Source organism: Ovis canadensis, chromosome 22 (assembly GCF_042477335.2).
Source record: "Ovis canadensis isolate MfBH-ARS-UI-01 breed Bighorn chromosome 22, ARS-UI_OviCan_v2, whole genome shotgun sequence".
NCBI lineage: Eukaryota > Metazoa > Chordata > Mammalia > Artiodactyla > Bovidae > Ovis > Ovis canadensis.
This window is the reverse complement of record NC_091266.1, coordinates 1,870,115-1,892,072: the sequence shown is the minus strand read 5'-3', so window position 1 is coordinate 1,892,072 and position 21,958 is coordinate 1,870,115.

Here is a 21,958-nt window from a genome sequence, read left to right as displayed (position 1 = left end):
CTTGACCTTGACTTTGACCTTGAACTTGAACTTGAACTTGAACTTGACCTTGACTTTGACCTTGAACTTGAACTTGAACTTGAACTTGACCTTGAACTTGAACTTGAACTTGAACTTGACCTTGACTTTGACCTTGAACTTGAACTTGAACTTGACCTTGACTTTGACCTTGACCTTGAACTTGAACTTGACCTTGAACTTGAACTTGACCTTGACCTTGACCTTGAACTTGAACTTGAACTTGAACTTGACCTTGACTTTGACCTTGAACTTGAACTTGACCTTGACTTTGACCTTGAACTTGAACTTGACCTTGACTTTGACCTTGACCTTGAACTTGAACTTGAACTTGAACTTGAACTTGACCTTGACTTTGACCTTGACCTTGAACTTGAAATTGAACTTGAACTTGACTTTGACCTTGACTTTGACCTTGAACTTGAACTTGAACTTGAACTTGACTTTGACCTTGAACTTGAACTTGAACTTGAACTTGAAATTGACCTTGACTTTGACCTTGAACTTGAACTTGAACTTGAACTTGACCTTGACCTTGAACTTGAACTTGAACTTGACCTTGAACTTGAACTTGAACTTGAACTTGACCTTGACTTTGACCTTGAACTTGAACTTGAACTTGACCTTGACTTTGACCTTGAACTTGACCTTGAACTTGAACTTGACCTTGACCTTGAACTTGAACTTGAACTTGAACTTGACCTTGACTTTGACCTTGAACTTGAACTTGAACTTGAACTTGACCTTGACTTTGACCTTGACCTTGAACTTGACCTTGACCTTGAACTTGAACTTGACCAACAACGGGAGACCAGATTTGCTCAGAGCACCGGAGGTCCAGAGGCAGGGCCGTGTATCTCCCCTTCCCTTTGTGATCATTGCAAAGACATTCCTAGCTGATAGCGGGAGTGCCCATGAAGAAGCAAGCAGTGGGAGTGTGTTTGACACGACTGTGTGCCTCAACTCCACAAGGGGCCTTTCCTCTCGAAGTAGGCCCCATGTCCCCTTGGGGAGGGTGTCATGCCTCTTTTCTCCACACTGCCAAAGGGTGGAGCAAAGCTCGCTCTGTCAGAGGTACAAAAACAGCAATTGAATGGATTTTCAAGCTCTTGCTAGGCTGCACCCTTTCAGGGCCCACTTTACTGAAACAGGTGCTCTGTGGCCCCCGGTTGGGTATGCAGGTTCACAAACAGGGTGAGATCCTGTCCAAGCCAACAATTTTCCTGAAAGACCTAGGCTCACTAAAGCTCTCCTCCAGAGCAAAGGGGATAGAGGAGATGTATGGAGGAGTCTTTGCCTTTCCCTGTGAGTGTGGGGCTACTCCCTACGGCCCCAAGCTCAGGGATAACTGCCTCTAAGAAAGGAATGGCAAGAAGCGCTAATCTTGGAGGTTGGGACAGGGAGTTCGCAGCATGTGGGGAAAGAAAGACTTCTTCGGGGAAGAAGAGGCAACCACCGGGGGTGTGTTCGCAAGCCTCTATTTGGAAGGAACACGTTTGCTTATACAACTCAAGACCTCCAGATCTGCTCAGAGGACTGAAGTTCCAGAGACAGGGCCATGTATCTCCCCTTCCCTTTGAGATCCTTGCCAAGACATTCCTAGCAGATTGTCGGAGTGCCCATGAAGAAGCAAGCAGCGGGAGTGTGCTTGACATCACTGGCTGCCTACCTGGGCTCAGCTCCTCAAGGGGCCTTTCTCTCCTGGTAGGCCCTATGTCCCCTTTGGGAGAGGGTTGTGCCCTCTTCCCTCCACACTGCCAAAGGGTGGAGGTGGAGCAAACTCGTTCTCTCCGAGGTAAAAGAAAGACAAATTGGATGGATCTTTAAGCTCTTGCTATGCTGCACCCCTCCAGGACCCACTCGAGCAAAACAGGTGCCCTGTGGCCCCTAGGTCGGGTATGCAGGTTCACACACCGGGTGTGATCCCGTCAAAGCCAAGAATTTTCCTGACAGACCTAGGCTCACTAGAGCTCTCCTCCAGAGGAAAGGGGACAGAAAAGATGTGTGTGTGGAGGTGGCTCTGCCTTTCCAGGTCCCAATCTCAGGGATAACTGCCCCTAAGAAAGGAACTGCTGCTGCTGCTGCTGCTGCTGCTGCTGCTGCTGCTGCTGCTGCTGCTGCTGCTGCTGCTAAGTTGGTTCAGTCGTGTTCGACTCTGTGCGACGCCATAGACGGTAGCCCACTAGGCTCCCCCGTCCCTGGGATTCTCCAGGCAAGAACAGTAAGTGGGTTGCCATTGCCTTCTCCAATGCATGAAAGTGAAAATGAAAGTGCAGTCGCTCAGTCGTGTCCGACCCTCAGCGACCCCATGGACTGCAGCCTACCAGGCTTCTCTGTCCATAGGATTTTCTGAAAGGAACTGCAAGAAGCACTTTTCCAGGAGGCTGGGAAAGGGAGTTTGCAGGATGTGGGGAAAGAGAGCCTCCTTCGGGGAAGAATAGGCGGCCACTTGTTTTGTGTTGCAAACCTCTATTTGGAAGGAACAGGTTAGCTTATACAAAGGGAGACCTCCAGATCTGCTCAGAGGACCGAAGTTGCAGAGGCAGGTCGGTGTATCTTCCCTTCACTTTGCGATCCTTGCAAAGACATTCCTTGCTGCTAGATGACTCAGCAAGGGCCTTTGAGACTGTTGTTTTCTTTCCTAGGTTCAAAGATTCCTTCAGTTCCTAATATAGATATCCTAGAAATGATATGACATCCGTGAAAATCTGATATGTCCTGGTCAAATGCTGTCAGTTATCATTCTAGTTATCATATTAAAGCATTTCAAGTCGCAGCAGTGACCAGATGACATTGTCAATTTCTATTTCGTCAGGTTTTAACCATGTCCTCTGTGGTTTCACACTGATGCCTTTGCAGAAATACTGCTACTTCAAGATACATGGAAAATACTTTTTTTAAGCTTACTGATAATTTGTTTGTTTGTTTGCTTGTCTTCTGGTAAGCTGCTACCAGATGGAATTTAGTCTCCTCTCTAGGTTAAGAGAACTAAGTTTTCTTAGAATGCAATTTTTGATCACAGACTATGAGTTTCTCTACCTTTCATTGATTTATAATTGTTTTCATCATCTGTTTTTTTACTTCGGTAAAGTAAATAAGCCTTATTTAAGATTTTGGTACATGTAGGATGGACTAAGCTTTCCCCACTCTTGCAAGTTCCCTTAACCCTTCAGATTCTTCTCGTGGGACCAAGATCTCACTTTCCTCCAGAGGGACAATCCAAGCTTTTTATCAGTTGATCTGCCCCTGACATCAGAGTCAAGTTGAGCACGAGTTGGCCTATAATTTAGGCATGAAACTATGACTACATAAAGAAAAGGTGACTTTATGATTCAGGGATGGCCATGATATGCCTTGCACTTCAGAGAAAATGGGTTAAAATGATTTTTTTTTTCCTTCAAAACTGCACACCCAGTTCTTTCAGCATATGCAATTGAAAACATCTAGTCATTAGGTCAGTTTTCATTCCAATCCCAAAGAAAGGCAATGACAAACACTATTCAAGCTGCTGCACAATTGCACTCATCTCACACACTAGTAAAGTAATGCTCAAAATTCTCCAAGTTCACATGAACTGTGAACTTCCAGATGTTCAAGAGGGATTTAAAAAATGCAGAGAAACCAGAGATCAAATTGCCAACATCCACTGGATCATTGAAAAAGCAAGAGAGTTCCGGAAAAAAAAAACCATCTATTTCTGCTTTATTGACAATGCCAAAGCCTTTGACTGTGTGGATCACAAGAAACTGGGAAAAATTCTGAAAGAGATGGGAATACCAGACCACCTGACCTGTCTCTTGAGAAACCTGTATGCAGGTCAGGAAGAAACAGTTCGAACTGGACATGGAACAACAGACTGGTTCTACATAGGAAAAGGAACATGTCAAGGCTGTATATTGTCACCCTGCTTATTTAACTTATATGCAGAGTACAGCATGAGAAACACTGGGCTGGAGGAAGCACACGCTGGAATCAAGGTTGCTGGGAGAAATATCAATAATCTCAGATATTCAGATGACACCACCCTTATGGCAGAAAGTGAAGAAGAGCTAAAGAGTCTCCTGATGAAAGTGAAAGAGGAGAGTGAAAAAGTTAGCTTAAAGCTCAGCATTCAGAAAACTACAATCATTGCATCCAGTCTCATCACTTCATGGCAAATAGATGGGAAAACATTGGAAACAGCAGCAGACTATTTTGGGGGGCTTGGAAATCACTGCAGGTGATGGCTGCCTCCATGAACTTAAAACATATTTATGACTTGGAAGAAAAGTGATGACCAAACTAGACAGCATATTAAAAAGCCGAGACGTTGCTTTGCCAACAAAGACCCATCCGGTCAAGGCTATGGTTTTTCCATATGTCATGGATGGATATGAAAGATGTACTATAAAGAAAGTGACAGCTGAAAATTTGATGCTTTTGAACAGTGGTGTTGGAGAAGATGCTTGTAGGTCGCTTAGACTACAAGGAGACGCAACCACTCCATCCTAAAGGAAATCAGGTCTGAATATCCATTGGAAGGACTAATACTGAACCTGAAACTCCAATACTTTGGCCACTTGATGTGAAGAGCTGACTCACTTGGAAGTTGCTTTGATTTGCCTATGAGTGTGGGAGCCCTCCCTGGGCAAAGGGCCTCAGGGGTCATTGCCACTGAATCATGACATCCAAGCAAGCGCATTCCAGCTGTGTGACATGCAGGAAGCAGGAGACTGGGAAAACTGTCTTCCTTAGAGGAAGGAAAGTCATCCACAGAGAGTGTGTTTTCAGGCCTCTCTTTGCAGCAAGTGTTTTGCTTCTCAGACATCAGAGCTGCAGGCTTGCTCTGAGGGCCTCAATTCCAGAGTCAGGGCTGTGTGTCTCACTGCACTTTCCAAGCATTGCAGACACATTCCTAGGTTGGAGCAGTGCTTCCCATGAGAAAGAAGCCTCGGGAGTGTGTCTGAGCGGGCTGAGTGCCATGCTAGGGTCACCTAGTCGAGGGCACCTTGCACATCCAATGGGCCCCAGGCGAGTAGCTATGGACCGGCCCCTCGGTTGAGATATCCCAAAGCAGGGAACAAAGCTAGCTCTGTCTGTCAGAAGGAGGAAAACAGCAATGGGATGGATTTTCAAGCAGTTGCTCAGTCACACCACGTGAGGGCTCCGCGGGAAAGAAATGCGAATTTTGGCCTCTAGGCCCAGTATCCAGATGTGTGCACAGGATATTTTCCCCACAGGATCCAAGAATGTTCCAGACAGACCTAAGCTCACTAGCTCTCTCCTGCAGAGGAAATGAAATATTGTTGCTGAACCACGAAAAGATGCTGGGATTCTTGGCTTATGGAGGAGAAGAATTCAATCCAGGGCCCAAGACGAGGCTTGATTGCTCAGAGCTTTTGTGCAATCGAGTCTTATTCAAGTAGAAAGGAGATAGAGAAAGCTTCTGACAGAGACATCACAAGGGGCAGAAAGTGTACCCCCTTGCTAGTGTTAGTAATGGAGTTATATACTCTCCAATAAGTTATTACAACGAACAAAAGAATGTCTGGAGGTTGTAAAGACTCACTAGACCTACTCCCATCATTTACATTTTAAGATAACAGGATTAGCCAGAAGGTTTTTCCAGAGACCATCCTCAAGAAGGATGCATGATTGTTATGTAATCCGAAGGAATGTAGAGGGAAAAAAGTGTGCCCTTTCTTCCTCCTTGAGAATTCTAGACCCCTCTCTCCTTGGGGACCCTGGAACTTCTTATAAACCTGCCTTGGCAATGACTCTCTCCGAAACATGATTGAACAGCCGTTTGGAGCTTCCTTTGACTTTCCCTGGGAGGGAGGGAGCCCTCCCTGAGCACAGGGCCTCAGGGGCCATGGCCAATGAAAACTAATCTCCCAGTAAGTGCTTTTCAGCCCTGTGTGACTCTCAGCCCACAGGAGGCTGAGAAAACTCTCTTCCTTGGAGGAAGGAAAGGCAGCCCAAGAGTGTGTTTTCAGGCCTGTATCTTGCAGCAAGTGTTTGGCTTGTTAGACATAAGACCTGCAGGCCTGCTCCAACAGACTCCATTCCAGAATCAGGGCCTTGTGTCTCCCTGCAGTTTCCTGGCCTCGCAAACACATTCCTAGGGGAGAGCAGTCCTGCCCATGGGGAAGCAGGCTGCGGGAGTGTGTCTGAGGGGGCCAGGTGCCATGCTGGGGTCACCTGGTCGAGGGCACCTTGCACCTCCAATGGACCCCAGGCAAGGAGTTGCAGGCCACCACCTTGCTTCTGAAATCCCAAAGTGGGGAGCAAAGCTCGCTCTGTCAGAGGGAAGAAAACAGCAACAGGATGGATTTTCAAGCAGTTGCTAGGCTGTACTGCGTTAGGGCTCCAAGGAAGAAAAATGCAGATGTTAGCCCCTACGACTGGTATCCAGGTGGGCTCCCAGGATGATTTCCCCGCAGGATCCAAGAACGTTCCAGACAGACCTGGGCTCACTAGCTCCCTCCTGCAGAGGAAACATGATAGAACAGCTGTTTGGAGGTTGCTTTGACTTCCCCTGGGAGGGTAGGATCCCTCCCTGGGTGCAGGGCCTCAGGGGCCATTGCCGCTGAGAAATGCCCTCTAAGCCAGACCTTTCCAGCCTTGTATGACTCAGCACGGAGGAGACTGGAAAAGCTATCTTCCTTGGAGGAAGGAAAGGCAGCCCCAGAGAGTGTGTTTTCACACCTGTATCTCGCAGCAAGCGTTTGCCGTCTCAGACGTCAGACCTCCAGGCCTGCTCCAACGGCCTCAGTTCCAGAGTCAGGGCCGTGTGTCTCCCTGCATTTTCTGAGCCTTGGGAACACATTCCTAGGTCAGAACAGTCCTGCCCATGGGGAAGGAGGCTGCGGGAGTGTGTCTGAGGGGGTCGGGTGCCATGCTGGGGTCCAGTAGACCTGGTACCTCCAATAGACCCCAGGACAACAGCGGTGGGGCTCCCCCTGGCTTCCGAAATGCCAAAGCGAGAAGCAAAGCTAGCTCTATCAGAAGGAAGAAAAGAGCAATTAGATGGATGTTCAGGCTGTTGCTGGGCCGCACCACTTCAGGTTACCCCCCGAGAGGAGCAGGCGCCCTGTGGCCCCTCGGTCCCATATGCAGGTTAACACACAGGATGTGTCCCCATAGGAGCCAAGAATTTTCCTGACAGACCTAGGCTCACTAGAGCTCTCCTACAGGGCAAAAGGGATAGAACAGACTGTGGATGTGACTCTGCCTTTCCCAGCGAGCATGGGGCCCTCCCTACGGCCCCGGGCTCCAGGGAAAATTGTCCCTGAAAAATGACCTCCAAGAAGCGCTTTTCCAGCAGGCTGGGATGCAGAGTTCACAGGATGTGGGGAAAGTGATCGTCCTTCAGGGAAGAAGAGGCAGCCACCCAGTGTGTGTTTGCAAGCCTGTATTTGGAAGAAACTGGTTTGCTTCTTCAAGGGGAGACCTCCAGGTCTGCTCAGAGGACCGAAATTCCAGAGGCAGCACCATGCATCTCCCCTGTCCTTTCTGAGCCTTGGAAAGACATTCCTAGCTTATAGCGGTATTGCTCATGAAGAAGCAGGATGCAGGAATGTGTCAGACATGACTGGGTGCCTTCCTGGGTTCAGCTCCGTGAGGGGCCTTTCCACTCAAAGTAGGTCCCATGCCTCCTTGGGGAGGAAGTGGGGCCCGCTTGCCTCCAAATTGCCAAAGGCTGGAACAAAGCTAGTTCTATCAGAGGTAAGAAAAGAGCAATTGGATGGATGTGGAAGCTGTTGCTGGGCCGCACTGCTTCAGGCCCCCCACCCCTCCGGCCCCGAGAGAAACAGGCGCCCTGTGGCCCCTCGGTCCTGTATGCAGTTTCACACATAGAATGTGTCCCCATAGGAGCCAAGAATTTTCCTGACAGACCTAGGCTCACTAGAGCTCTCCTACAGAGCAAAGGGGATGGGACAGATGTGTGGCTGTGGCTCTGCCTTTCCCTGGGAGTGTGGAGCCACTCCCTATGGCCCCGGGCTCCAGGGGAAATTGCCCCTGAATAATGACCTCCAAGAAGCGCTTTTCCAACTGGCTGAGACGTGGAGTTCTCAGGATGCAGGGAAAGCGAGTGTCCCTTCGGGGAAGCAAAGGCAGTCACCTGTTATCATTACTTACTAGAATAGTAGGTACCTTCTCTGGTTGGGCAGAGGCCTTCCCTACCTGATCTGAAAAAGAAAATGAAGTAGCTCGCTGATTTGAGAAATAATTCCCAGACTTGGGTTTCCAACCAGTATAGAATCCGACAATGGCCCTGTCTTTGTAGCCGCGTTAATTAACAGGTATGTGAAGCTCTAAATATCAGTGGAAATTACATACAGCATATAGGCCCCAGTGTTCTGGAATGGTGGAAAGAAACAACCAAACTCTTGAAGAGACTCTTTCAAAATGGATCATAGAGACTGACTGTACATGGATGGGCTTACTTCTGGCAGACTTACTCATATTACGGGTAACTGCACGTTCCCATTGTTGTTGTCCTTATGAAATTTTCTATGGGAGAACCCCCCACCCCAAATGAGGCAGGTGTTAGCAGATTTGCCACAAGTAAGGAGGTGGGATTTCACAGCAGCTGGAACAATTAGGTAAGGTAATAAATCAGGTAACTAAGTTTGTGTAAAAAAAAATATCATTCCCCCTTGAGGAACAGATTCATGAATTTGTGCTCAGTGATCAGGTGTGGCTCAATGACTGGAAACACAATTCCTTGGCCTGACATCGGAAAGGTCCTTATACTGTTGTTTTAGCCACAATTCTGAAAGAGAAGGGAATACTAGACCACCTAACCTGCCTCTTGAGAAATCTGTATGACGGTCAGGAAGCAACAGTTAGAGCAGGACATGGAACAACATACTGGTTCCAAAAAGGAAAAGGAGTATGTCAAGGCTGTATATTGTCACCCTGTTTATTTAGCTTATATGCAGACTACATCATGAAAAATGCTGGGATGGAAGATACCTGAGCTGGAATCAAGATTGCCGGAAGAAATAGCAATAAACTTAGATATGCAGATGTCACCACCATTACGGCAGAATGGGAAGAGGAACGCGTATGTCGGGGAACTTCTTGAGTTGCAGCAAAGGTGTGAAGGACCCTTTCGAAGTTCCAGAGGTTAGGTGTGGTTAGTCTCGAGATGCCTCAGCAGAAATGGGCCTCATGGCGCCTGGAATGGAGAGGCTTCTAGATATTCCCCAGTTTCAGCAGGTGCTCTCAAGTTACCACGGGGACTTCAGGGACCCGCTCTGGCGGCCTCAGGAAAGGCCAGTCATCATGCGTGTTGCTAGGGGGCCTCTCGTGATTCCTCTCCCGTCGGTGCCGGGGCCTAAGACGTTGTGTGGAGTCGGGGCCGGAACCTGAGGATTCCTCACCAATGCCGACATGGATCTTGGGGTAATTATGGAGTCTCCCCAGGGGAGTCAGTCCTCGTCTCGAGAGGGGGCATGCAGGTGCGCTTTCCTCCTGATCTGTAGCAGCAGTGTCACGCTTCCCATCTCGTGAGTCATGGGATCTGTGGCATTTCCCTCCAGGATTTTCCACGAGTCTTTCCCACGAGGCTTTCCCACAGGGCTGTCCCACGAGGCTTTCGCACAGGGCTGTCTCACGTGCCACCTTGGTGGCAGTCGATCCTTGGCGTGAAAGTCGAGGCAGTGCAGGGAAAACAGGTTCCTCTGGAATGGACTGAGACATCTGGGGGACTCTTGGAATGGTGGAACGACGCTGGCGTACCTCTCGCCTTTCCTGTGGAGAGCACCTCCTCTTGAGATGCGACGGGAACGCCCAGAATTCTTTCCCGGCCACCAGCGAAAGGATCCCTCATCACGAGCTACGAGCGGAAATGGGGCTCTTCTGGATGTGGGCCGGACCCTCGTGCTTCCTCTCGAGTGGAGACGGGTATGTCAGGCAACTTCTTGAGTTGCAGCAAGGGTGTGAAGGGCCTTTTGGAAGTTACAGACTGTAGGTTTGATTAGCTTCGAGAAGCCTCAACGGAAATGGGCCTCATCTCGCCTGGAGGGCAAAACCTCCTGGATTTTCTCGAGTTGCGGCAGGTGCTCTCGACTTACGACGGGGACCTCAGGGACCCTCTCTGGTGGCCTCAGGAAAGGCCAATCCCCATGCGAGTTGCTCGGGGGCCTCTAGGCATTCCTCTCCTTTCGATGCCGGGGCCTAAGACCTTGTGTGGAGTCGGGGCCAGAACCTGAGGATTCCTCTCCAGGGCTGACATGGATCTTGGGGTACTTCTGGAGTCTCCCCAGGGGAGTAAGTCCTCGTCTCGAATGGGGGCATGCACGTGCGCTTTCCTCCAGAGCAGTAGCAGCAGTGTCACCCTTCCTGTCGCGTGGATCAAGTAATCTGTGGCTTTCCCACGAGGCTTTCCCACAGGGCTGTCCCACGTGCCACCGTGGTGGGAGTCGATCCTCGGCGTGAAACTCGAGGCAGTGCAGGGAAAACAGGTTCCGCTGGAATGGACTGAGACATCTGGGGGACTCTGGGAATGGCGCAAAGACCCTGGAGTTCCTCTCGCCTTTCCTGTGGCGAGCGCCTCCTCTTGACATGCGCCAGGAACACCCAGAAATCTTTCCCGGGCAAGCAGCGAAAGGATCCCTCATCTCGAACTACGAGGCGGAAACGGGGCTCCCCTGGATGTGTGCGGGACCCCACGTGCTTCCTCTCGAGTGGAGACGGGTATGTCCGGGAACTTCTTGAGTTGCAGCAAGGGTGTGAAGGATCCTTTGGAAGTTCCAGTGGTTAGATGTGATTGGCCTCGAGAAGCCTCAGCGGAAATGGGCCTCATCTGGCCTGGAAGGCCAAACATCCTGGATTTTCTCGAGTTGCGGCAGGTGCTCTCGACTTTCGACGGGGACCTCAGGGACCCGCTCTGGTGGCCTCAGGAAAGGCCAGTCCCCATGCGAGTTCCTCGGGGGCCTCTCGGGATTCCTCTCCCGTCGATGCCGGGGCCTAAGACCTTGTGTGGAGTCGGGGCCGGAACCTGAGGATTCCTCTCCAGTGCTGACATGGATCTTGGGGTACTTCTGGAGTCTCCCCAGGGGAGTCAGTCCTCGTCTCGAATGCGGGCATGCACTTGCGCTTTCCTCCAGAGCGGTAGCAGCAGTGTCACACAGTCCGCCCCGTGGATCACAGGATCTATGGTTTTCCCTCGAGTCTTTCCCACGAGGCTTTCCCACGAGGCTTTCCCACAGGGCTGTCCCACGTGCACACGTGGTGGGAGTCGATCCTCGGCTTGAACGTCAAGCCAGTGCAGGGAAAACAGGTTCCTCTGGAATGGACTGACACACCTGGGGGACTCTTGGAATGGTGGCATGACCCTGGAGTTCCTCTCGCCTTTCCTGTGGAGAGCGCCTCCTCTTGAGATGCGACGGGAACGCCGGGAATTCTTTCCCTACGAAACAGGGAAAGGATCCCTCATCTCGAGCTAAGAGGCGGAAACGGGTCTCCCCTGGATGTTTGCGGGACCCCACGTGCTTCCCCTCGAGTGGAGACGGGTATGTCGGGGAACTTCTTGAGTTGCAGCAAGGGTGTGAAGGACCCTTTGGAAGTTCCAGTGGTTAGATGTGATTGGCCTCGAGAAGCCTCAGTGGAAATGGGCCTCATCTCGCCTGGAGGGCAAAACCTCCTGGATTTTCTCGAGTTGCGGCAGGTGCTCTCGACTTACGACGGGGACCTCAGGGAACCGCTCTGGTGGCCTCAGGAAAGGCCAGTCCCCATGCGAGTTCCTCGGGGGCCTCTCGGGATTCCTCTACCGTCGATGCCGGGGCCTAAGACCTTGTGTGGAGTCGGGGCCGGAACGTGAGGATTCCTCTCCAGTGCTGACATGGATCTTGGGGTACTTCTGGAGTCTCCCCAGGGGAGTCAGTCCTCGTCTCGAATGCGGGCATGCACTTGCGCTTTCCTCCAGAGCGGTAGCAGCAGTGTCACGCAGTCCGCCGCGTGGATCAAAGGATCTATGGTTTTCCCTCGAGTCTTTCCCACGAGGCTTTCCCACGAGGCTTTCCCACAGGGCTGTCCCACGTGCACACGTGGTGGGAGTCGATCCTCGGCTTGAACGTCAAGGCAGTGCAGGGAAATCAGGTTCCTCTGGAATGGAGTGACACATCTGGGGGACTCTTAAAATGGTGGCACGACCCTGGAGTTCCTCTCGCCTTTCCTGTGGAGAGCGCCTCCTCTTGAGATGCGACGGGAACGCCGGGAATTCTTTCCCTACGAAACAGGGAAAGGATCCCTCATCTCGAGCTAGGAGGCGGAAACGGGGCTCCCCTGGATGTGTGCGGGACCCCACGTGCTTCCTCTCGAGTGCCGACGGGTATGTCGGGGAACTTCTTGAGTTGCAGCAATGGTGTGAAGGACCCTTTGGAAGTTCCAGTGGTTAGATGTGATTGGCCTCGAGAAGCCTCAGCGGAAATGGGCCTCATCTCGCCTGGAGGGCAAAACCTCCTGGATTTTCTCGAGTTGCGGCAGGTGCTCTCGACTTACGACGGGGACCTCAGGGACCCGCTCTGGTGGCCTCAGGAAAGGCCAGTCCCCATGCGAGTTCCTCGGGGGCCCCTCGGGATTCCTCTCCCGTCGATGCCGGGGCCTAAGACCTTGTGTGGAGTCGGGGCCGTAACCTGAGGATTCCTCTCCAGTGCTTACATGGATCTTGGGGTACTTCTGGAGTCTCCCCAGGGGAGTCAGTCCTCGTCTCGAATGCGGGCATGTACTTGCGCTTTCCTCCAGAGCGGTAGCAGCAGTGTCACGCAGTCCGCCGCGTGCATCAAAGGATCTATGGTTTTCCCTCGAGTCTTTCCCACGAGGCTTTCCCACGAGGCTTTCCCACAGGGCTGTCCCACGTGCACACGTGGTGGGAGTCGATCCTTGGCTTGAACGTCAAGGCAGTGCAGGGAAAACAGGTTCCTCTGGAATGGACTGACACATCTGGGGGACTCTTGGAATGGTGGCACGACCCTGGAGTTCCTCTCGCCTTTCCTGTGGAGAGCGCCTCCTCTTGAGATGCGACGGGAACGCCGGGAATTCTTTCCCTACGAAACAGGGAAAGGATCCCTCATCTCGAGCTAGGAGGCGGAAACGGGGCTCCCCTGGATGTGTGCGGGACCCACGTGCTTCCTCTCGAGTGGAGACGGGTATGTCGGGGAACTTCTTGAGTTGCAGCAAGGGTGTGAAGGACCCTTTGGAAGTTCCAGTTGTTAGACGTGATTAGCCTCGAGAAGCCTCAGCGGAAATGGGCCTCATCTCGCCTGGAGGGCAAAACCTCCTGGATTTTCTCGAGTTGCGGCAGGTGCTCTCGACTTACGACGGGGACCTCAGGGACCCGCTCTGGTGGCCACAGGAAAGGCCAGTCCCCATGCGAGTTCCACGGGGGCCTCTCGGGATTCCTCTCCCGTCGATGCCGTGGCCTAAGACCTTGTGTGGAGTCGGGGCCGGAACCTGAGGATTCCTCTCCAGTGCTGACATGGATCTTGGGGTACTTCTGGAGTCTCCCCATGGGAGTCAGTCCTCGTCTCGAATGCGGGCATACACTTGTGCTTTCCTCCAGAGCGGTAGCAGCAGTGTCACGCAGTCCGTCGCGTGGATCAAAGGATCTATGGTTTTCCCTCGAGTCTTTCCCACGAGGCTTTCCCACGAGGCTTTCCCACAGGGCTATCCCACGTGCACACGTGGTGGGAGTCGATCCTCGGCTTGAACGTCAAGGCAGTGCAGGGAAAACAGGTTCCTCTGGAATGGACTGACACATCTGGGGGACTCTTGGAATGGTGGCACGACCCTGGAGTTCCTCTCGCCTTTCCTGTGGAGAGCGCCTCCTCTTGAGATGCGTCGGGAACGCCGGGAAATCTTTCCCTACGAAACAGGGAAAGGATCCCTCATCTCGAGTTAGGAGTCGGAAACGGGGCTCCCCTGGATGTGTGCGGGACCCCACGTGCTTCCCCTCGAGTGGAGACGGGTATGTCGGGGAACTTCTTGAGTTGCAGCAATGGTGTGAAGGACCCTTTGGAAGTTCCAGTGGTTAGATGTGATTGGCCTCGAGAAGCCTCAGCGGAAATGGGCCTCATCTCGCCTGGAGGGCAAAACCTCCTGGATTTTCTCGAGTTGCGGCAGGTGCTCTCGACTTACGACGGGGACCTCTGGGAACCGCTCTGGTGGCCTCAGGAAAGGCCAGTCCCCATGCGAGTTCCTCGGGGGCGTCTCGGGATTCCTCTCCCGTCGATGCCGGGGCCTAAGATCTTGTGTGGAGTCGGGGCCGGAACCTGAGGAATCCTCTCCAGTGCTGACATGGATTTGGGGTACTTCTGGAGTCTCCCCAGGGGAGTCAGTCCTCGTCTCGAATGCGGGCATGCACTTGCGCTTTCCTCCAGAGCGGTAGCAGCAGTGTCACGCAGTCCGCCGCATGGATCAAACGATCTATGGTTTTCCCTCGAGTCTTTCCCACGAGGCTTTCCCACGAGGCTTTCCACAGGGCTGTCCCACGTGCACACGTGGTGGGAGTCTATCCTCGGCTTGAACGTCAAGGCAGTGCAGGGAAAACAGGTTCCTCTGGAATGGAGTGACACATCTGGGGGACTCTTGGAATGGTGGCACGACCCTGGAGTTCCTCTCGCCTTTCCTGTGGAGAGCGCCTCCTCTTGAGATGCGACGGGAACGCCGGGAATTCTTTCCCTACGAAACAGGGAATGGATCCCTCATCTCGAGCTAGGAGGCGGAAACGGGTCTCCCCTGGATGTGTGCGGGACACCACGTGCCTCCTCTCGAGTGCACACGGGTATGTCGGGGAACTTCTTGAGTTGCAGCAAGGGTGTGAAGGACCCTTTGGAAGTTCCAGTTGTTAGACGTGATTAGCCTCGAGAATCCTCAGCGGAAATGGGCCTCATCTCGCCTGGAGGGCAAAACCTCCTGGATTTTCTCGAGTTGCGGCAGGTGCTCTCGACTTACGACGGGGACCTCAGGGACCCGCTCTGGTGGCCTCAGGAAAGGCCAGTCCCCATGCGAGTTCCTCGGGGGCCTCTCGGGATTCCTCTCCCGTCGATGCCGGGGCCTAAGACCTTGTGTGGAGTCGGGGCCGGAACCTGAGGATTCCTCTCCAGTGCTGACATGGATCTTGGGGTACTTCTGGAGTCTCCCCAGGGGAGTCAGTCCTCGTCTCGAATGCGGGCATGCACTTGCGCTTTCCTCCAGAGCGGTAGCAGCAGTGTCACGCAGTCCGCCGCGTGGATCAAAGGATCTATTGTTTTCCCTCGAGTCTTTCCCACGAGGCTTTCCCACGAGGCTTTCCCACAGGGCTGTCCCACGTGCACACGTGGTGGGAGTCGATCCTCGGCTTGAACGTCAAGGCAGTGCAGGGAAAACAGGTTCCTCTGGAATGGACTGACACATCTGGGGGACTCTTGGAATGGTGGCACGACCCTGGAGTTCCTCTCGCCTTTCCTGTGGAGAGCGCCTCCACTTGAGATGCGACGGGAACGCCGGGAATTCTTTCCCTACGAAACAGGGAAAGGATCCCTCATCTCGAGCTAGGAGGTGGAAACGGGTCTCCCCAGGATGTGTGCGGGACCCCACGTGCTTCCTCTCGAGTGGAGACGGGTATGTCGGGGAACTTCTTGAGTTGCAGCAAGGGTGTGAAAGACCCTTTGGAAGTTCCAGTGGTTAGATGTGATTGGCCTCGAGAAGCCTCAGCGGAAATGGGCCTCATCTCGCCTGGAGGGCAAAACCTCCTGGATTTTCTCGAGTTGCGGCAGGTGCTCTCGACTTATGACGGGGACGTCAGGGACCCGCTCTGGTGGCCTCAGGAAAGGCCAGTCCCCATGCCAGTTCCTCGGGGGCCTCTCGGGATTCCTCTCCCGTCGATGCCGGGGCCTAAGACCTTGTGTGGAGTCGGGGCCGGAACCTGAGGATTCCTCTCCAGTGCTGACATGGATCTTGGGGTACTTCTGGAGTCTCCCCAGGGGAGTCAGTCCTCGTCTCGAATGCGGGCATGCACTTGCGCTTTCCTCCAGAGCGGTAGCAGCAGTGTCACGCAGTCCGCCGCGTGGATCAAAGGATCTATGGTTTTCCCTCGAGTCTTTCCCACGAGGCTTTCCCACGAGGCTTTCCCACAGGGCTGTCCCACGTGCACACGTGGTGGGAGTCGATCCTCGGCTTGAACGTCAAGGCAGTGCAGGGAAAACAGGTTCCTCTGGAATGGACTGACACATCTGGGGGACTCTTGGATTGGTGGCACGACCCTGGAGTTCCTCTCGCCTTTCCTGTGGAGAGCGCCTCCTCTTGAGATGCGACGGGAACGCCGGGAATTCTTTCCCTACAAAACAGGGAAAGGATCCCTCATCTCGAGCTAGGAGGCGGAATCGGGGCTCCCCTGGATGTGTGCGGGACCCCACGTGCTTCCTCTCGAGTGGAGACGGGTATGTCGGGGAACTTCTTGAGTTGAAGCAAGGGTGTGAAGGACCCTTTGGAAGTTCCAGTGGTTAGACGTGATTAGCCTCGAGAAGCTTCAGCGGAAATGGGCCTCATCTCGCCTGGAGGGCAAAACCTCCTGGATTTTCTCGAGTTGCGGCAGGTGCTCTCGACTTACGACGGGGAACTCAGGGACCCGCTCTGGTGGCCTCAGGAAAGGCCAGTCCCCATGCGAGTTCGTCGGGGGCCTCTCGGGATTCCTCTCCCGTCGATGCCGGGGCCTAAGACCTTGTGTGGAGTCGGGGCCGGAACCTGAGGATTCCTCTCCAGTGCTGACATGGATCTTGGGGTACTTCTGGAGTCTCCCCAGGGGAGTCAGTCCTCGTCTCGAATGCGGGCATGCACTTGCGCTTTCCTCCAGAGCGGTAGCAGCAGTGTCACGCAGTCCGCCGCGTGGATCAAAGGATCTATGGTTTTCCCTCGAGTCTTTCCCACGAGGCTTTCCCACGAGGCTTTCCCACAGGGCTGTCCCACGTGCACACGTGGTGGGAGTCGATCCTCGGCTTGAACGTCAAGGCAGTGCAGGGAAAACAGGTTCCTCTGGAATGGACTGACACATCTGGGGGACTCTTGGAATGGTGGCACGACCCTGGAGTTCCTCTCGCCTTTCCTGTGGAGAGCGCCTCCTCTTGAGATGCGACGGGAACGCCGGGAATTCTTTCCCTACGAAACAGGGAAAGGATCCCTCATCTCGAGCTAGGAGGCGGAAACGGGGCTCCCCTGGATGTGTGTGGGACCCCACGTGCTTCCTCTCGAGTGGAGACGGGTATGTCGGGGAACTTCTTGAGTTGCAGCAAGGGTGTGAAGGACCCTTTGGAAGTTCCAGTGGTTAGACGTGATTAGCCTCGAGAAGCCTCAGCGGAAATGGGCCTCATCTCGCCTGGAGGGCAAAACCTCCTGGATTTTCTCGAGTTGCGGCAGGTGCTCTCGACTTACGACGGGGAGGTCAGGGACCCGCTCTGGTGGCCTCAGGAAAGGCCAGTCCCCATGCGAGTTCCTCGGGGGCCTCTCGGGATTCCTCTCCCGTCGATGCCGGGGCCTAAGACCTTGTGTGGAGTCGGGGCCGGAACCTGAGGATTCCTCTCCAGTGCTGACATGGATCTTGGGGTACTTCTGGAGTCTCCCCAGGGGAGTCAGTCCTCGTCTCGAATGCGGGCATGCACTTGCGCTTTCCTCCAGAGCGGTAGCAGCAGTGTCACGCATTCCGCCGCGTGGATCAAAGGATCTATGGTTTTCCCTCGAGTCTTTCCCACGAGGCTTTCCCACGAGGCTTTCCCACAGGGCTGTCCCACGTGCACACGTGGTGGGAGTCGATCCTCGGCTTGAACGTCAAGGCAGTGCAGGGAAAACAGGTTCCTCTGAAATGGACTGACACATCTGGGGGACTCTTGGAATGGTGGCACGACCCTGGAGTTCCTCTCGCCTTTCCTGTGGAGAGCGCCTCCTCTTGAGATGCGACGGGAACGCCGGGAATTCTTTCCCTACGAAACAGGGAAAGGATCCCTCATCTCGAGCTAGGAGGCGGAAACGGGGCTCCCCTGGATGTGTGCGGGACCCCACGTGCTTCCTCTCGAGTGGAGACGGGTATGTCGGGGAACTTCTTGAGTTGCAGCAAGGGGGTGAAGCACCCTTTGGAAGTTCCAGTGGTTAGACGTGATTAGCCTCGAGAAGCCTCAGCGGAAATGGGCCTCATCTCGCCTGGAGGGCAAAACCTCCTGGATTTTCTCGAGTTGCGGCAGGTGCTCTCGACTTACGACGGGGACCTCAGGGACCCGCTCTGGTGGCCTCAGGAAAGGCCAGTCCCCATGTGAGTTCCTCGGGGGCCTCTCGGGATTCCTCTCCCGTCGATGCCAGGGCCTAAGACCTTGTGTGGAGTCGGGGCCGGAACCTGAGGATTCCTCTCCAGTGCTGACATGGATCTTGGAGTACTTCTGGAGTCTCTCCAGGGGAGTCAGTCCTCGTCTCGAATGCGGGAATGCACTTGCGCTTTCCTCCAGAGCGGTAGCAGCAGTGTCACGCAGTCCGCCGCGTGGATCAAAGGATCTATGGTTTTCCCTCGAGTCTTTCCCACGAGGCTTTCCCACGAGGCTTTCCCACAGGGCTGTCCCACGTGCACACGTGGTGGGAGTCGATCCTCGGCTTGAACGTCAAGGCAGTGCAGGGAAAACAGGTTCCTCTGGAATGGACTGACACATCTGGGGGACTCTTGGATTGGTGGCACGACCCTGGAGTTCCTCTCGCCTTTCCTGTGGAGAGCGCCTCCTCTTGAGATGCGACGGGAACGCCGGGAATTCTTTCCCTACGAAACAGGGAAAGGATCCCTCATCTCGAGCTAGGAGGCGGAAACGGGGCTCCCCTGGATGTGTGCGGGACCCCACGTGCTTCCTCTCGAGTGGAGACGGGTATGTCGGGGAACTTCTTGAGTTGCAGCAAGGGTGTGAAGGACCCTTTGGAAGTTCCAGTGGTTAGACGTGATTAGCCTCGAGAAGCCTCTGCGGAAATGGGCCTCATCTCGCCTGGAGGGCAAAACCTCCTGGATTTTCTCGAGTTGCGGCAGGTGCTGTCGACTTACGACGGGAACGTCAGGGACCCGCTCTGGTGGCCTCAGGAAAGGCCAGTCCCCATGCGAGTTCCTCGGGGGCCTCTCGGGATTCCTCTCCCGTCGATGCCGGGGCCTAAGACCTTGTGTGGAGTCGGGGCCGGAACCTGAGGATTCCTCTCCAGTGCTGACATGGATCTTGGGGTACTTCTGGAGTCTCCCCAGGGGAGTCAGTCCTCGTCTCGAATGCGGGCATGCACTTGCGCTTTCCTCCAGAGCGGTAGCAGCAGTGTCACGCAGTCCGCCGCGTGCATCAAAGGATCTATGGTTTTCCCTCGAGTCTTTCCCACGAGGCTTTCCCACGAGGCTTTCCCACAGGGCTGTCCCACGTGCACAAGTGGTGGGATTCGATCCTCAGCTTGAACGTCAAGGCAGTGCAGGGAAAACAGGTTCCTCTGGAATGGACTGACACATCTGGGGGACTCTTGGAATGGTGGCACGACCCTGGAGTTCCTCTCGCCTTTCCTGTGGAGAGCGCCTCCTCTTGAGATGCGACGGGAACGCCGGGAATTCTTTCCCTACGAAACAGGGAAAGGATCCCTCATCTCGAGCTAGGAGGCGGAAACGGGGCTCCCCTGGATGTGTGCGGGACCCCACGTGCTTCCTCTCAAGTGGAGACGGGTATGTCGGGGAACTTCTTGAGTTGCAGCAAGGGTGTGAAGGACCCTTTGGAAGTTCCAGTGGTTAGACGTGATTAGCCTCGAGAAGCCTCAGCGGAAATGGGCCTCATCTCGCCTGGAGGGCAAAACCTCCTGGATTTTCTCGAGTTGCGGCAGGTGCTCTCGACTTACGACGGGGACCTCAGGGATCCGCTCTGGTGGCCTCAGGAAATGCCAGTCCCCATGCGAGTTCCTCGGGGGCCTCTCGGGATTCCTCTCCCGTCGATGCCGGGGTCTAAGACCTTGTGTGGAGTCGGGGCCGGAACCTGAGGATTCCTCTCCAGTGCTGACATGGATCTTGGGGTATTTCTGGAGTCTCCCCAGGGGAGTCAGTCCTCGTCTCGAATGCGGGCATGCACTTGCGGTTTCCTCCAGAGCGGTAGCAGCAGTGTCACGCAGTCCGCCGCGTGGATCAAAGGATCTATGGTTTTCCCTCGAGTCTTTCCCACGAGGCTTTCCCACGAGGCTTTCCCACAGGGCTGTCCCACGTGCACACGTGGTGGGAGTGGATCCTCGGCTTGAACGTCAAGGCAGTGCAGGGAAAACAGGTTCCTCTGGAATGGACTGAAACATCTGGGGGACTCTTGGAATGGTGGCACGACCCTGGAGTTCCTCTCGCCTTTCCTGTGGAGAGCGCCTCCTCTTGAGATGCGACGGGAACGCCGGGAATTCTTTCCCTACGAAACAGGGAAAGGATCCCTCATCTCGAGCTAGGAGGCGGAAACGGGGCTCCCCTGGATGTATTCGGGACCCCACGTGCTTCCTCTCGAGTGGAGACGGGTATGTCGGGGAACTTCTTGAGTTGCAGCAAGGGTGTGAAGGACCCTTTGGAAGTTCCAGTGGTTAGACGTGATTAGCCTCGAGAAGCCTCAGCGGAAATGGGCCTCATCTCGCCTGGAGGGCAAAACCTCCTGGATTTTCTCGAGTTGCGGCAGGTCCTCTCGACTTACGACGGGGACCTCAGGGACCCGCTCTGGTGGCCTCAGGAAATGCCAGTCCCCATGCGAGTTCCTCGGGGGCCTCTCGGGATTCCTCTCCCGTCGATGCCGGGGCCTAAGACCTTGTGTGGAGTTGGGGCCGGAACCTGAGGATTCCTCTCCAGTGCTGACATGGATCTTGGGGTACTTCTGGAGTCTCCCCAGGGGAGTCAGTCCTCGTCTCGAATGCGGGCATGCACTTGCGCTTTCCTCCAGAGCGGTAGCAGCAGTGTCACGCAGTCCGCCGCGTGGATCAAAGGATCTATGGTTTTCCCTCGAGTCTTTCCCACGAGGCTTTCCCACGAGGCTTTCCCACAGGGCTGTCCCACGTGCACACGTGGTGGGAGTGGATCCTCGGCTTGAACGTCAAGGCAGTGCAGGGAAAACAGGTTCCTCTGAAATGGACTGACACATCTGGGGGACTCTTGTAATGGTGGCACGACCCTGGAGTTCCTCTCGCCTTTCCTGTGGAGAGCGCCTCCTCTTGAGATGCGACGGGAACGCCGGGAATTCTTTCCCTACGAAACAGGGAAAGGATCCCTCATCTCGAGCTAGGAGGCGGAAACGGGGCTCCCCTGGATGTGTGCGGGACCCCACGTGCTTCCTCTCGAGTGGAGACGGGTATGTCGGGGAACTTCTTGAGTTGCAGCAAGGGGGTGAAGCACCCTTTGGAAGTTCCAGTGGTTAGACGTGATTAGCCTCGAGAAGCCTCAGCGGAAATGGGCCTCATCTCGCCTGGAGGGCAAAACCTCCTGGATTTTCTCGAGTTGCGGCAGGTGCTCTCGACTTACGACGGGGACCTCAGGGACCCGCTCTGGTGGCCTCAGGAAAGGCCAGTCCCCATGTGAGTTCCTCGGGGGCCTCTCGGGATTCCTCTCCCGTCGATGCCAGGGCCTAAGACCTTGTGTGGAGTCGGGGCCGGAACCTGAGGATTCCTCTCCAGTGCTGACATGGATCTTGGAGTACTTCTGGAGTCTCTCCAGGGGAGTCAGTCCTCGTCTCGAATGCGGGAATGCACTTGCGCTTTCCTCCAGAGCGGTAGCAGCAGTGTCACGCAGTCCGCCGCGTGGATCAAAGGATCTATGGTTTTCCCTCGAGTCTTTCCCACGAGGCTTTCCCACGAGGCTTTCCCACAGGGCTGTCCCACGTGCACACGTGGTGGGAGTCGATCCTCGGCTTGAACGTCAAGGCAGTGCAGGGAAAACAGGTTCCTCTGGAATGGACTGACACATCTGGGGGACTCT